General features: G+C 42.3%; 1 protein-coding gene across 1 annotated transcript in view; it reads left to right on the top strand.

The window, feature by feature from the left end:
* klhdc8b (kelch domain containing 8B) overlaps positions 1-17,280 on the top strand; it is a 174,176-nt gene that overhangs the window by 138,899 nt on the left and 17,997 nt on the right. The gene's annotated exons all lie outside the window — the stretch shown is intronic.

Raw genomic sequence — 17,280 nt, forward strand, 5'->3', positions numbered from 1 at the left:
TTCGTTTCTAATTTTGTCAGAAAGTTTTCATTGCAAATTAAAGCATGACGTTAACATTCTGGCTGGCTAGCTACAGTAACGTTACGTGTATGATCTGTGTAGTAGTATTATTTGTATCTCAGAGTTATTTACATTGCTATTTATAGCCTAATGTTAGCTTGCTAGCTAACATTGAACCTAGCTAGTTCATTAGCTTTAGCTACCAACAGATTCATGCAGGGCATTATGCTTAATTGTTTAGCTAGCCAGCTACCTACATGTCTAAAAAAAGGACTCCAACAAGCAAGTAACCATGTCACGGTACAGTTTACACCTTCTGTATCCTTTGCATGTAACAAATAAACTTTGATTTTATTTGATATAGTATGTGTTTACCAGAGAGGGAAATGTGAAGAACAACATGACCTGCACCAAAGTAAAATTAGGATGTAACGTTAGGCCTACGAGACAGTGTCCAAGTCCTAACATTCTCAGATAGAATGCCCTGATTTTATTTTGTAAGCTATATTCTGTAATTAGCTCACCATTAACTTGTAAATAATTTATATTGTTGTGAGTACAGACGTGTCGATAGATGTAGTATACACCAGCTTTTAGTCTTGAAGTCTTTGGTTGTTTAGTGCACTACCGTACTCACTCTGTTTAGCACATGGCCTCATGTGAATCATTAAAGAGATGGCTGGGGCTAAGGCGTAAGAGGGTGTGAACTATTCTGAATGGGTGTAGACAAAGAAGAGTTCTCCAATAGGTGTACGACAACATTCAAGGGACATTTTTTTCATAAGTGGGTTTACAACTTTCAAAGCAGAATGACTTTCCCATTGTTCCTCAACTGTAGTATATTATATACCATTTTCTAGCCGAGTCTCTACTTGTATTCAATGTAAAAAAAAAAAAAAAAAAAATGTTGCTACATAATACCAAATCGAGCCGGTCTGTCACAATTACACAGTAATGAACTGAACTGTATGATGACACTTGAAGATTGGACTAAAAACAGAAATCATGTTCAGTACAACTCAACCCAAGGGCTCCCTACAGTGAGGTTGGCAGAATACAGCAGTCTGAATTACTGTCGCTAGATATGCATCCTATATTCTAGGAGCAGCCCACAGCAGCTGAGATGAGTCAACAGCGGCTTCTGGCTGGCCCTGTCTCATTTAGTTTTCTCTATGAGTGCTGGCTTAGAGAACAGGTTTGACTGTACACTCTTAGAAAATAAGGTGCTACCTGGAACCATAAAGGGTTCTTCAATTGTCCCCATAGGAGAACATTCTGGAAATAACCATTTTTGGTTCCAACCAGACCAGACCAGTCACTCCGAGGTGCCTTCAACATCTCCTCTCTTGGTCTGTAGAGAAGTGGTGGATCTGACCAAGCCAGAGAAGGTCTTAGAGGTTGTAGCAGTCTGGGAACATCCTCCAGCTTACAGCGCTCCACTAATAACATTGTTTCTTTAGCACACACATCCTCTTGAAATACAATTCCTTCCATCCAAATTACCTTATTGGAGTAAAAGCAATTGTCCTAATGACAGGTCACCTCTCGAAGTCTTTCTCTCATATTAAACTCTATATTTGTTTTTGTTTTATTCTATAGAATCAGTGGATGAGGATTCTCTGGGCCTCTCAGGGAGAGCCAGGGTAATGAAAATGCAGTATACTGTAGGCTATGCATCTCCTCTGGGCCTCTCAGGGAGAGCCAGGGTAATGAACATGCAGTATACTGTAGGCTATGCATCTCCTCTGGGCCTCTCAGGGAGAGCCAGGTTAATGAACATGCAGTATACTGTAGGCTATGCATATCCTCTGAGCCTCTCAGGGAGAGCCAGGTTAATGAACATGCAGTATACTGTAGGCTATGCATATTCTTTGAGCTTCTCAGGGAGAGCCAGGTTAATGAACATGCAGTATACTGTAGGCTATGCATATCCTCTGAGCCTCTCAGGGAGAGCCAGGGTAATGAACTTGCAGTATACTGTAGGCTATGCATCTCCTCTGGGCCTCTCAGGGAGAGACAGGTTAATGAACATGCAGTATACTGTAGACTATGCATCTGTTCTGGGCCAATCAGGGAGAGCCAGAGTAATGAATAGGAACTTTACTGTAGGCCAGGGATGGGGGTGGAGGCTGAGGCTGAGGCCAGCCCATACCCCCCACACACCACCAACCTGAAAAAAATACAAATCAAAATAATAAATTAAGCAAAAACAAGGTATCCTTGGTTTGGCGTTGGCGTGGGCAGTGTGTTTTTAGTTAGTTATATCTCATGTGTGGTGTTGGGGTCCTGGTATCCCTATCTGCATTAGTTAGTTATATATCATGTGTGGTGTTGGGGTCCTGGTATCTCTATCTGCATTAGTTAGTTATATCTCATGTGTGGTGTTGGGGTCCTGGTATCTCTATCTGCATTAGTTAGTTATATATCATGTGTGGTGTTGGCGTCCTGGTATCCCTATCTGCATTAGTTAGTTATATATCATGTGTGGTGTTGGGGTCCTGGTATCCCTATCTGCATTAGTTAGTTATATATCATGTGTGGTTTTGGCGTCCTGGTATCTCTATCTGCATTAGTTAGTTATATATCATGTGTGGTGTTGGCGTCCTGGTATCCCTATCTGCATTGCGTTTTCACCATCTTTGCGTGCATGACACACACATGCACACACACTCACACACATTAACCTACTATTTTTCTCAAACACACACGCAGACACGCACCCACTCATGTATACACAAACGTTCACTCTTAAACTCACATACAGTTGAAGTCGGAAGTTTACATACGCTTAGGTTTGAGTCATTAAAACTTGTTTTTCAACCACTCCACAAATTTCTTGCTAACAAACTATAGTTTTGGCAAGTTGGTTAGGACATCTACTTTGTGCATGACAAAAGTAATTTTCCCAACAATTGTTTACAGACAGATTATTTCACTTATAATTTACTGTATCACAATTCCAGTGGGTCAGAAGTTTACATACACTAAGTTGACTGTGCCTTTAAAGAGCTGGGAAAATTCCAGAAAATGATGTTATAGCTTTAGAAGCTTCTGATAGGCTAACTGACATAATTTGAGTCAATTGGAGGTGTACCTGTGGATGTATTTCAAAGCCTACCTTCAAACTCAGTGCCTCTTTGCTTGACATCATGTGAAAATCAAAAGAAATCAGCCAAGACCTCAGAAAAAACATTGGAGACCTCCACAAGTCTGGATCATCCTTGGGAGCAATTTCCAAATGCCTGAAGGTACCACGTTCATCTGTACAAACAATAGTACGCAAGTATAAAAACCATGGGACCACGCAACCGTCATACCGCTCAGGAAGGAGACTGTCTCCTAGAGATGAACGTACTTTGGTGCAAAAAGTGCAAATCAATCCCAGAACAACAGCAAAGAACCTTGTGAAGATGGATGCTGGGGGAAACAGGTACAAAAGTATCTATATCCACAGTAAAACGAGTCCTACATCGACATAACCTGAAAGTCCGCTCAGCAAGGAAGAAGCCACTGCTCCAAAACCACCATAAAAAAAGCCAGACTACGGTTTGCAACTGCACATGGGGACAAAGATTGTACTTTTTGGAGAAATGTCCTCTGGTCTGATGAAACAAAAATAGAACTGTTTAGCCATAATGACCATCGTTATGTTTGGAAGAAAAACGGGGAGACTTGCAAGCCGAAGAACACCATCCCAAACGTGAAGCGCGGTGGTGGCAGCATCATGTTGTGGGTGTGCTTTGCTGCAGGAGGGACTGGTGCACTTCACAAAATAGATGGCATCATGAGGAAATGAAATTATGTGGATATATTGAAGAAACATCTCAAGACATCAGTCAGGAAGTTAAAGCTTGGTCGCAAATGGGTTTTCCAAATGGACAATGACCCCAAACATACTTCCAAAGTTGTGGCAAAATGGCTTAAGGACAACAAAGTCAATGTTTTGGAGTGGCCATCAAAAGCCCTGACCTCAATCCTATAGAATAGTTGTGGGCAGAACTGAAAAAGCATGTGCGAGCAAAGCGGCCTACAAACCTGACTCAGTTACACCAGCTCTGTCAGGAGAAATTGGCCAAAATTCACCCAACTTATTGTGGGAAGCTTGTGGAAGGCTACCCGAAACGTTTGACCCAAGTTAAACAATTTAAAGACAATGCTACCAAATACTAATTGAGTGTATGTAAACTTCTGACCCACTGGGAATGTGATGAAAGAAATAAAAGCTGATAGAAATCATTCTCTCTACTATTATTCTGACATTTCACATTCTTAAAATAAAGTGGTGATCCTAACTGACCTAAGACAGGGAATGTTTACTAGGATTAAATGTCAAGAATTGTGAAAAACTGAGTTTAAATGTATCTGGCTAAGGTGTATGTAAACTTCCAACTTCAACTGTACATGCACACATTCACTCTGGCACACACACATTCACCGACACACACACACATCCACCCACACTGCTCCATTTTAAACATGTAAATGCTATCTGTTGGGGCCTATAAATATTTCAGAATATATAGTCCTTTTTTTTGTAACTTTTTCCCATTGTATCTCAAATAGTTATTTTGGTTTCTTATTCTACGAGTTATAATTTCCAAGACTATACATTTCAGTGATTGTTTCTTTCCTGTTGCTTATTTGTGATGCCAGGAAATCAAGCTAGTTTATAGTCATCTGTTTAAGTGTTGTTATTCTCAGAATTCTGAAGTGGTACCGATCGGATTGGAGGACCTGTGAATGAGAGGTTCTCCCCAAGAGTATGTGTTCTGGATTTAGTATGTGTTCTGGAGACAGTGAGCGTTCAAACGTATCATGCAATATTTTGTATACTTTGTTCCAGAAATGATTGAGGACTGGGCAGGACTATAGTATGTGGATGTGGTTAGCCCTGATCACCCCACAGTTACCCAGCAGCTTGGTGTGATGTTACGGTTGCACTTTGATTGTATTATAGGACTTATGAAAAATCTTGACTGAATTTCCAAGAGTATTCCCTCCAGAGTAGAGAGTTGGTTGTCTTGGATGTGTTTCTTGGTATGTCCCCCAATCCTCTTGGGTTATTGCTATTTGCAGCTCATCTTCCCAATTCGTTACCACTATAAAATTCTCATCTTCCTTTCTTCTTCTATAATCATATGTATGTGGCATTTACCTTGTTATATGTCTTTGCTATATATGTAATTAAAGGATGTAAATCAATAAACATTTTATTAGGTCCCACTGCTTTAGTAAGATAACGTCTTACTTGTAAGTCATTGTAGAACAGAGTTCTCGGAGGTTGTCCTTTTTAATAGATTCTCAAATGTATCTATCCCCTTGTCTGTGAACATCTGATGATAGCTGCTCAGTCTTTTTTCAGCCCGTCATTTAAATGTATCACCAATCATACTTGGCTTAAAGTCACCGTCCATTACAATTTCTCGCAGGTTAATCAGGTCTGTTTGAATGCCTTTTATTTTTATTTTGGTGATCTTTGTCCAGACCGTTATGGTGTTATTTATACAGGTTTTTTCTATCTTCCAAGTGTGTTTATTGATAGTCTTCATAAATATAGTTGTACTTCTCCATTTGTTGGATTTCCATCTATCTCCATTTAGCTGTTGTTGCCATCCATACAATAAGGGATTTTATTTGGGTGTCTATATATAACTAGCTCTAGTCCCCCTGCTTGTCTACGTTGTTTTATTGTTTTAAGTTTGAGACAGGCTTTTCTTCCTCCCCAGATGAATTTACTCAAGAGTTTTCCCCACTGTTTTAAAGTGTTTGGAGTAGTAGTTATTGGTGGAGAACATTCATGTTAATAGTTTCAATTATTCCTGTTATTGTTAAAGGTACTAATGTCTATTTTTGTAGGTCCTGTTTAAGTTTGTTTTCCAGTGTTCCAAAGTTATACTGATGTAGTTTTGTCAGATCTTGGGGGATGGTAATCCCTAAGTATTTAAGTTTATTTTGATCCCATTTAAGTTTAAAATTAGTTTTGATGTCTTGGGATATTTGTTGACCTACAGTCATTGCTTCTGATTTCCCTGTATTTAGTCTGTACCCAGATACAATATTTTATTAATTTATTTCATCCATAGTGGCGGGAACTGACTGAAGCATGTTTGTTAAGTACAGAATCACATTACCTACATACATTGCTAATTTGTGTTCTTCCTGATCGATCTGTAGACCTTGTATTCAGCTAACAGTTCATACTTAAAATGAAGATTAAGGTTGACAGAGGATCTCCCTGTCTTGTCCCTCTTAGGAGGTTAAAAGAGCGCGATAATGTATGGGTTTGGCCGGTGGAACTTTACTTGCCTCATTGCGCTCTAGTGACTCCTTGTGGCGGGCCGGCCGCCTGCTGGCTGACTTCGGTCGTCAGTTGAACGGTGTTTCCTCCGACACATTGGTGCAGCTGGCTTCCGGGTTAAGCGAGCGGGTGTTAAGAAGTGTGGTTTGGTGGGTCATGTGTTGGAGGACGCATGACTTGACCTTCGCCTCTCCCGAGCCCGTTGAGGAGTTGCAGCAGTGAGACAAGATCGTAATCACAAAATTGGGGAGAAAAAGATAAGTAAAAGAAATGAAAAAAATAAGGTTTCTCTGCCTCTAAAGTTACCGTAAGCAGTTGATGTTTTTTCTTGAGAACGTGTTCCATTACATTAAAAATGTGCCTAACATTATCACTCAGAAGTCTGCTGGACACAAAACCAGTTTGGTCAGTGTTGATTATATCTGTGATTATATTTCTTAATCTATTTGCAATAATTGATCTAAGCAATTTTTGGTCTACGTTCAGAAACGATATTGGTCGAACGATCCATATTTATGAATAACAGTAATAATAGCTGTGTCATGGAAATACTACACAGGGACACTCAAAGTCAATTTTAAATGAATCATTATTTATTATCAGTTCGCTGGAGAGGTTCCGACAAACTTAATGCACCATAGTGAACGTCTGTGAGGAGCTCTAACGTGGCAGTCCCGTTAGTTACCTTATATACTGGCAAGTTATATTTGCCTGATATAGCTTATTCATCATTCATAATTAATGTTTGCTTCATTCATGTGACAACCAATACTGGGTCATGCATGTGACAGATCAATACCTCACGCGGCTTCTTCTCTCTTAGCTGAGACCTTGAAAATGAGATATCTTTAATTCTCAAAACAAGGGTCTGGGCATACTGCCAAATTGCAGATACTGATAGTGAGGGTTTGTTCAATCAGTCACTTGCATGAACACAGAAAACAGTTATTAGAAAAGCACAAACATAGAACACAGAAATGTAGAAATAGAAAGCACTAGCAGCCATGTTTAGCATTAACTGAAGTTTATGTAGTGCTTTATCCGGGTAGCCGGAAAGTAGAGCATTGTAGTAGTCTAATCTTGAAGTGACAAAAGCATGGATAAAATTTTCTGCAAAAAAAATTACTTCTTCAAAGGGTTCTCATATGGGGACAGCTGAAGAACTCATTTTGGTTTAGATAGCACCTTTTTTTCTGAGAATGCAGTGGTAGAGCACTGCAACATTTGAACTCCAGGCTTCATTTCCATAATATTTATTGCCTGTATTAGACTTGATCATGTCCACTGGTAGTCTTGTCGCTCGGACCAGACTACCAGTGGACATGATCAAGTCTAATACAGGCAATAACTATTATGGAAATGAAGCTATTTGTTGTGACCGCTGTTTATTAGGATTTTATGCTTCAGCTTTATTTATTTATTCTGCTTCAGCTTTGCTCTACAACAATATCTGTGTGATAGTGCTGTTCATATTTGTGTTTTCTTGGTACAGATGAAAGGGGGCAAATACTTCAGGCACACACTGACACACACTCTGTCTTGTACGAGCGAGTTATGGTTGTGTCTTGTGATGCCCTAAAAAACCCTTAAAATGTTTTAACACATCGCCCGGCTCTCATCATCTCTCTTACCGCTGATGCCACTCCTCCATCTCCTTATGTTAACCAATCCTCTTTCTCTTTATTTTTCCTCTCGCCTCACCTCACCTCACCTCTCCATCTGTCTGTCTGTCTGTCTGCGTCTGTCTGTCTGTCTGTCTGTCTGTCTGTCTGTCTGTCTGTCTGTCTGTCTGTCTGTCTGTCTGTCTGTCTGTCTGTCTGTCTGTCTGTCTGTCTGTCTGTCTGTCTGTCTGTCTGTCTGTCTGTCTGTCTGTCTGTCTTTTTCCACCCCTCTCTCTCTGAGTTGTGATAAGCTGTGTAAAGTGGCAGGAGAGCCTGAAGGATGAGGGTGATTTCCCCAGTGTCATCCACAGGATTTAGCTATAATGAAAAGTAGAACGGTCTAGGACCTTGTCCTACTTCCACCGAATCTCTCACTGCATGAGAGGGACAACACAGACACACACAACAACACACACATCTACACACACACAACAACACACACATCTACACACACATTAATTACACAGACCTACACACACACAGCAACTACAGACACACACCTACACACACATCAACTACACACACACACCTTCACACACATCAACTAACACACACACCTACACACACACCTGCACACACATCTACTACACACACACACACACACACCTACACACACATCGACTAAACACACACACCTACACACACATCAACTAAACACACCTACACACACACACATCAACTAAACACACCTACACACACACATCAACTACGCACACACACACCTGCACACACATCTACTAAACACACACACACACATCTACTAAACATACACACATCTACTAAGCGCACACATCTACTAAACACACACACACAACACACACGCCTACACACATATCTACTAAACACAAACACACACCTACACACACATAAACTAAACACACACACCTACACACACATCAACTAAACACACATGCCTACACACACATCAACTAAACACACACACCTACACACACATCTACTAAACACACACACCTACACACACATCTACTACACACACACCTACACACATATCAACTACACAGACACACACAGTAGGATAATAATAACAGACCTGTCACTCAGCAGATAGGGCACGCCATATAGAGAATGGATAACACAAATGAGACCAGCGTTAACCTTCATACTGAATCGTCCACTTGTACGTCAGAACAGTAGCGTTCTGGTCTTGACAGTAATGGGCTTCATTTTCACATCTCCTACATGATAGGGATCATTATTCCCATGGTTCCTCTGACAGCACGTTCTGCTCCTCCAGAGACTGAGTGAATCAGAGCTAGGCAATATATGGTAACTTTAATCATTTTACTTGACTTTTAAATATATTTATATGTAGTATGATTATTTTTTTTAGAACTGTGTCAATATTGTCCATGAGTTTCTAGTGGATAGAGCATATGGTTCAAGAGAAAATAGCCTAATTAATGGGGGGAGAAGCATCTAATCAACAATGGCATTATTTTCAATTAACTCTGCAACTTTTCCTACTATTGACTTTTTTCACAACTGCCATCAGTTTTACACCAAAACATTGACAACAAACACATATTGACGTAGTAAACGAACTAAAAGTGCATGATAAAGTATATAAAATATATTTAATGCTGAAAACCTCATATTAAACACCAATGGTAGTCACTAAGTTGATGGTTTCTATTTAGGGTAATGTTTTACAGCTTTTTTCATTTTAAATCATCTTATTTAATTATGGAATACATTTTACATGTGAAAAGGCCAGAAAGCGGGCCGGAGATAATTAGACACTTGATCATCTGAAATACCCAAAAGGGCCACTAGATATTACCAACATTCTGGCAGTGTGGGGTGGGGTCCTCCAATGGGTGGGTGGGTGGGAGAGGTCAGTGTGTGGTGGGGGGGGTCCTCCGGTGGGTGGGTGGGTGGGTGGGTGAGGTCAGTATGTGGTGAGGGGTCCTCCGGGGGTGGGTGGGTGGGTGGGAGAGATAGGTAGCCTGTGGGTTATTGAACGAGGTGATTGGAGTCAGAAGAGGCAGTGTGTGAAAGAGAGGTAGGATTGATTCTGGGCTTTAAATAAACACACAGCTTCTCTACTCCAGCTGGGGCACTGTTCTCTGCCTGGCCCCCTGTCAGTCAGCACAAAGTGTGTCTGTGTGTGTACGTGCGTGCGTGAGTACTGTTGAGTATTACACTTGGAGCCTGGCTGGCAGTGTGTATCGTAAAGATTATACAGCCTGTCAGTCTCTCTGCTGTTAGACCTGCAGCCGGTGAAAAAGGCATGGATCCTATTGAAGCATGTCTGTGTGTCTCTCTCTCTCTCTCTCTGTATGTGCGTGTGTCTCTGTGTATGTGTGTATCTTTGTGTGTCTGTGTGCTTGCGTCCGTCCGTCCGTCCATGCGTGTGTCTCTGTGTGTGTCTCTGTGTGTCTTTGTGTGTCTGTGTGCGTCCGTCCGTCTGTCCGTCCGTCCGTCCATCCGTCCGTGCTTATAATTATGTGCCTCCTTTCTAATTTTCGCTACTTTTGCATATTTTTATACTGAATGTTATCAGATCTTCAACCAAAACATAATATTAGATAAAGGGAACCTGAGTGAACAAATAACACAACAATTACATAATTTCATTTATTTCATAAACAAAGTTATACAACACCTAATGTTGAGTTAAAGCAGTTCTACATGCAAGAGTGGGCCAAGATTCCTCCACAGAGACATGAGAGGCTGATCAACAACTACAGGAAGTGTTTGGTTGGAGTCATTGCACAACCAGTTATTGAGTGTCAGGGGGTGATTCATTTTTTTCACACAGGGGAATTGAGTGTTGCATAACTTAGTTAATTAAATTAATAAAATAAGTATCCATTTTTTTTTGTAAACTCAGGTTCCATTTATCTAATATTAGATTTTGATTGAAGATCTGAAAACATTCAGTATAAAAAATATGCAACAATAGGGAAAATCAGAAAGAGGGCAAATAGTTTTTCACGGCACTGTATGTATGTATGTATGTATGAAGGCAAAACAAACCAAAAACAAAGCTATAGTGACAGAGCTAACGCTTGGCAAACCAACAAGCTGCCTGTGACTGATTGAATGAGAACTTCAAACCATCACTGTGTGACTAACCTTTAAACAGAAGACAGTCCGCTGGAAGATAGTTCCAGTCTGTCTGTCCTTGGCCAGCCTCTGTGCTGCAGCTATCATGCTATAGATCAGAGCTGTACGCAGAGATATAAGCCTCTTTTAAGAGAGCCCTGAGCACAAAAACACTGTGTTCTAGAATAAACAGCCATGGCAATGTCAGCCAATATACAGTATCTGCAGATTGCAGGGGAAGAATGGAAAAGTAAAATTGTGCATTTATGCTAAACTGCTTAACTTTATTTCCATCTCTCAATTTTTACATCTATATCTTTCCTCCATTTGCCTTGTGTTGAAAAGCCTATCTGTTCCAATAAGCTTATCCGTTAGTGAGCCTCGCCACTTCTCCCCCCTCTGGGGCAGAAATTGCTCTGTGTGTCCTCTTCAATAACCCTGTATAGCCTTTTGGGTTGGTGGGTGCGAGCGAGCGAGCGTGTGGTTCACACAACAATCTCTCCCTCTCTCAATATTAATTCTTCTCCATTCCCCTCTTCTCAACGTGTCCTGTTCTCTGTCTCTTGTTTTCTAACCTCGTCCCTTATTCCTACCCTCCTAACTCCCGTACCTCAGTATCTCCTCGAAACAGCAATGGCTGCCGTTTTACGGGCTCCTAACCAATTGTGCTATTTTGCATTGTTTGTAATATATATTATGTAATATTATTATGGACATAATACTTATTTCTCTCATTAAAATGCAAATCAATTTATAACATTTTTGACATGCGTTTTTTTCTGGATTTTTTTGTTGTTATTCTGTCTCTCACTGTTCAAATAAACCTACCATTAAAATTATAGACTGATCATTTCTTTGTCAGTGGGCAAACGTACAAAATCAGCAGGGGATCAAATACTTTTTTCCCTAACTGGTGCTCCCGGACCAGGCCCAAATCCCCGTTATTTGCATGAAGAGGAGACAGAGATAGAGGGGGCGTAGATCCGGGTGCCTTGTGAGAATTTGTCGGCGAGTGGGTAACTTGCCTCCACCATTCATCCTATTGGTCAACATGCAATCACTGGAGAATAAACTGGATGAGCCCGTTCAAGACTGTCCTACCAACGGGACATAAAAAACTGTAAGATCTTATGTTTCATCGAGTTGTGGCTGAACGACAACATGAATAATATACAGTTGGCAAGACAGAACAGCTATCTCTGGTAAGATGAGGGGTGGTGGTCTGTGTCTATTTGTCAATAACAGCTGGTGCGCAATCTCTAATATTAAGGAAGTCTCAAGGTTTTGTACCTCATGATAAGCTGTAGACCACACTATCTACCAAGAGAGTTTTCATCTATATTTTTTGTAGATTTCTATTTACCCCCACAAACCGATGCTGGCACTAAGACCGCACTCAACAAGCTGTATAAGCAAAAACAAACTGAAAAACCCGTTTTCCTTCATTTCTACCAGCATGTCACATGTGCAACCAGAGAGAAAAAAACTCTACACCACCTTTACTCCATTTGGCAAATCTGACCATATCTCTATCCTCCTGATTCCTCCTTACAAGGAAAAACTAAAGAAGGAAGTACCAGTGACTCGCTCAATACGGAAGTGGTTAAATGACGCGGATGCTAAGCTACAGGAATGTTTTGCTAGCACAGAATGGAATATGTTTTCAGATTCATTCGATGGCATTGAGGAGTATACCACCTCAGTCACCGGCTTCATCAATAAGTGCATCGATGACGTCGTCCCCACAGTGACCGTACATACATATACCAACCAGAACCCATGGATTACAGGCAACATCCGCACGGAGCTAAAGACTAGAACTGCTGCTATCAAACATCTGGACACTAATCCGGACACTTATAAGAAATCCTGCTATGCCCTCAGGCAAAGTGTCAAAACAGGACTAAAATTGAATCCTACTACACTGGCTCTGACGCTCGTCGGATGTGGCAGAGCTTGCAAACTATTGCGGACTGCAAAAGGAAAACTAGCCGTGAGCTGCCCAGTGACACGAGCCTACCAGACGGGTTAAATGCCTTTTATGCTTGCTTCGAGGCATGCAACACTGAAGCATACATGAGAGCACCAGCTGTTTCTGGACGAATGTATGATCATGCTCTCTGTAGCCGATGTGAGTAAGACCTTTTAAAAAGGTCAACATTCACAAGGCCTCAGGGCCAGACTGATAACCATGATGTGTACTCAGAGCATGCGTGGACCAATGTGCAAGTGTCTTTACTGACATTTTCAACCTCTCCCTGACCGAGTCTGTAATGTCTACATGTTTTAAGCAGACCACCATAGACCCTGTGCCCAAGAATGCCAAGGTAACCTGCCTAAATGACTACCGCCCCATAGCACTGATGTCTGTAGCCATGAATTGCTTTGAAAGGCTGGTTATGGCTCACATCAACACCATCCTCCCGGAAACCCTAGACCCACTCCAAATCGCAAACCGCCCCAACAGATCAACAAATGACACAATCTCAATTGCACTCCACACTGCCTTTTCCCGCCTTGACAAAAGGAACACCTATGTGAGAATGCTGTTCATTGACAACAGTTCAGCGTTCAACACCATAGTGCCCACAAAGCTCATTACTAAACTAAGGACCCTGGAATTAAACACCTCCCCTTGCAACTGGTTTCTGGACTTAATGATGGTAAGGGTAGGCAACGACACATCTGCCTCGCTGATCCTCAACACGGGGTCCCCTCAGGGGTGCATCCTTAGTCCCCTCCTGTACTCCCTGTTCACCCACGACTGTGTGGCCAAGCACGACTCCAACACCATCATTAAGTTTTGCTGACGACATACTGTAACGGTGGTAGGCCTGATCATCGACAACGATGAGACAGCCTATAGGGTGGAGGTCGGAGACGATCATAGACTACAGGAAAAGGATGGCCAAACACGCCTCCATTCACATCGACGGGGCAGTAGTGGAATTAGTCGAGATTTTCAAGTTCCTTAGTGTCCACATCACCAACAAATGATCATGGTCCAAACACACCAAGACAGTCATGAAGAGGGCACAATAACACCTATTCCCCTCAGCGGACTGAAAAGATTTGTCATGGGTCCCCAGATCCTCAAAAGGTTCTACAGCTGCATCATCAAGAGCATCCTGACCAGTTGCATCACAGCCTGGTATGGCAACTGCTCGGCATCCGACCGTAATGTTCTACAGAGGGTAATGCGTACGGCCCAGTACATCACTGGGGCCAAGCTTCCTTCCATCCAAGATCTATATACTAGGCAGTGTCAGAGGAAGGCCATAAAAATTGTCAAAAGACTCCAGCCACCTCCAGCCACCAACAGTCATAGACTGTTCTCTCTGCTACCGCACGGCTACCCAGACTACTACCCCACCCTCTTCTACGCTGCTGCTACTCTTATCTATACATAGTCACTTTAATAACTCTACCTACATGTACATATTACCTCAATTACCTCAACACCGGTGCCCCCTCACATTGACTCTGTACCAGTACCCCCTGTATATAGCCTCCACATTGACTCTGTACCAGTACCCCCTGTATATAGCCTCCACATTGACTCTGTACCGGTACCCCCTGTATATAGCCTCCACATTGACTCTGTACCGGTACCCCCTGTATATAGCCTCCACATTGACTCTGTACCGGTACCCCCTGTATATAGCCTCCACATTGACTCTGTACCGGTACCCCCTGTATATAGCCTCCACATTGGCTCTGTACCAGTACCCCCTGTATATAGCCTCCACATTGACTCTGTACCGGTACCCCCTGTATATAGCCTCCACATTGACTCTGTACCGGTACCCCCTGTATATAGCCTCCACATTGACTCTGTACCGGTACCCCCTGTATTTAGCCTCCACATTGACTCTGTACCGGTACCCCCTGTATATAGCCTCCACATTGGCTCTGTACCGATACCCCCTGTATTTAGCCTCCACGTTGGCTCTGTACCGGTACCCCCTGTATATAGCCTTGCTACTGTTATTTACTGCTGCTCTTAATTATTTGTTATTTTTATCTCTTACTTTTTTGGGGTATTTTCTTAAAACTGGATTTTTGGTTAAGTGCTTGTAAGTAAGCATTTCACTGTAAGGTCTACGCCTGTTGTATTCGGCGCATGTGACAAATCAAATGTGATTTGATTTGACTGTTTGTATTGATACACCATCCAAAGTGTAATTAATAACTTCACCATGCTCAAAGGAATATTCAATGTCTGCTTTTTCAAAAATATATATATTTTTACTCATCTACCAATAGATGACCTTCTTTGTGAGACATTGGAAAACCTCAGTGCTCTTTGTGGTTGAATCTGTGTTTGAAATTCACTGCTCGACTGAGGGACCTTACAGATAATTGTACGTGTGGGGTACAGAGATGAGGAAGTCATTCAACAATCATGTTAAACACTAGTATTGCAGTGAGTCCATGTCATTTATTATGTGACTTGTTAAAGCAAATTTGACTCCTGAACGTATTTAGGCGTTGCCATAACAACGGGGTTGAAGGCACTGTATTTCCAGCCTCCTAACAGTGGTGAATGGCAAAAGACCTCTGTTACACAAAACACCACAAAGTGGAATGACATTTGGCCATTGTCATTAGTCCACTGCTGCCCGCTCGCGTCTCTGTGTCTGCCACTCATCTCTGTCTTGGGAAAATGTCTGTGGTTCTCGTCAACCACATTGCATCATTTCCTTGACATTTAGTTTTAATTATTGTGATGACATGTTTAACTGGTACAGCATACCCACACTATTTATTTTGCCGGGGCACCGTACCGGACCGGCTTATTTTTACCCCTGGTTTTTAATCTCTCACATACAGAGGTGTTGATCTCTCACATACAGTGGTGTTGATCTCTCACATACAGACGTGTTGATCTCTCACATACAGAGGTGTTGATCTCTCACATACAGACGTGTTGATCTTTCACATACAGAGGTGTTGATCTCTCACATACAGAGGTGTTGATCTCTCACATACAGAGGTGTTGATCTCTCACATACAGAGGTGTTGATCTCTCACATACAGACGTGTTGATCTCTCACATACAGACGTGTTGATCTCTCACATACAGAGGTGTTGATCTCTCACATACAGACGTGTTGATCTCTCACATACAGAGGTGTTGGTTTTTGCTCTCGGCTCCATCTGTGAGCCGCTGAGCTATCAGGGAATGTTCAGGAGTTACCTGAGGCCCGAGTCTTTGCTGCTGTGACTCCAAACCAGCGGTAAATGGACTCTCCTCTACCCGAACAGTGCTGTCCTCTCTCTGACTAGACGGGACTGGACTGGACAGACCTGGGAAGATGCTGCTCTCCCTGATCCGTAACATGACCTTTCAATACAGCGTCAGATATATCCCCAGCAAGGTTGCTATCAATTCCATTTCAATTCCAGACAATTCAGGAAGTACACTGAAATTCCAATTTTCTTAAGAAAATGTGGAATTGGAATTCAAAATGAAATTGACCCCAAACCTGACCTCCAGTGAGCAGCTCATTTTGACACCTGTTCACATTTTGAGATGATTTCTGATCTTTTGAGCTTAACAGAGGATCAGTATGGGGTGAGAGCTTAACAGAGGACAGGCACAAGGCCAGAGGGTTACAGTGAATAATGAGGAGCGAAGGGGAAGGGGGTGAGTAGGGCAGACCCTCATATCATTTATTAAGGAGGCTTCAACCAGGTTGTTCTTTTTCTGTCCGGGTTTCCATGGAGAGGAAAAGAGGCGCTTGAAGTCAGGCTTTTAGTACACACTTTGCAGTGCAGGAGGAGAGAAAGAGAGGATTATGTGGGGATGTGGGCACGCTGCCTCAAATGTAGAAAATGTAATGTGCCGTAGGGCAGACATCTCGCCACACAGACAAAGCAGCCAGAGAAGAGTGCACCTGGGACGGCCTCATTGTGCTTTGTGATTCATAGAGCTCTGTGAAGCTGAGCACAGGCAGCCTTCTTATATACTGCATGGTCAGTCTCCATCTATTTACCTGAGGGAGGGAGGGAGGGAGGGAGGGAGGGAGGGAGGGAGGGAGGGAGGAGAGAGAGAGAGAGAGAGAGAGAGAGAGAGAGGGAGAGGGGGAGGGAGAGGGAGAGGGAGAGGGGGAGGGAGAGGGAGAGAGGGAGGGAGAGAAGGAGAGGGAGAGGGAGAGAGTCTGTAGAGTGTCATACCTACAACTCTAAGCTGCTGTTTTCTCCATGCAGTAAACAGGCCTACAGTTTGTAGTATATTGTCTTGTATTT

The sequence above is a fragment of the Salmo salar genome, chromosome 13, assembly GCF_965601325.2.
Source record: "Salmo salar chromosome 13, fSalSal1, whole genome shotgun sequence".
Taxonomy (NCBI): Eukaryota; Metazoa; Chordata; class Actinopteri; order Salmoniformes; family Salmonidae; genus Salmo; species Salmo salar.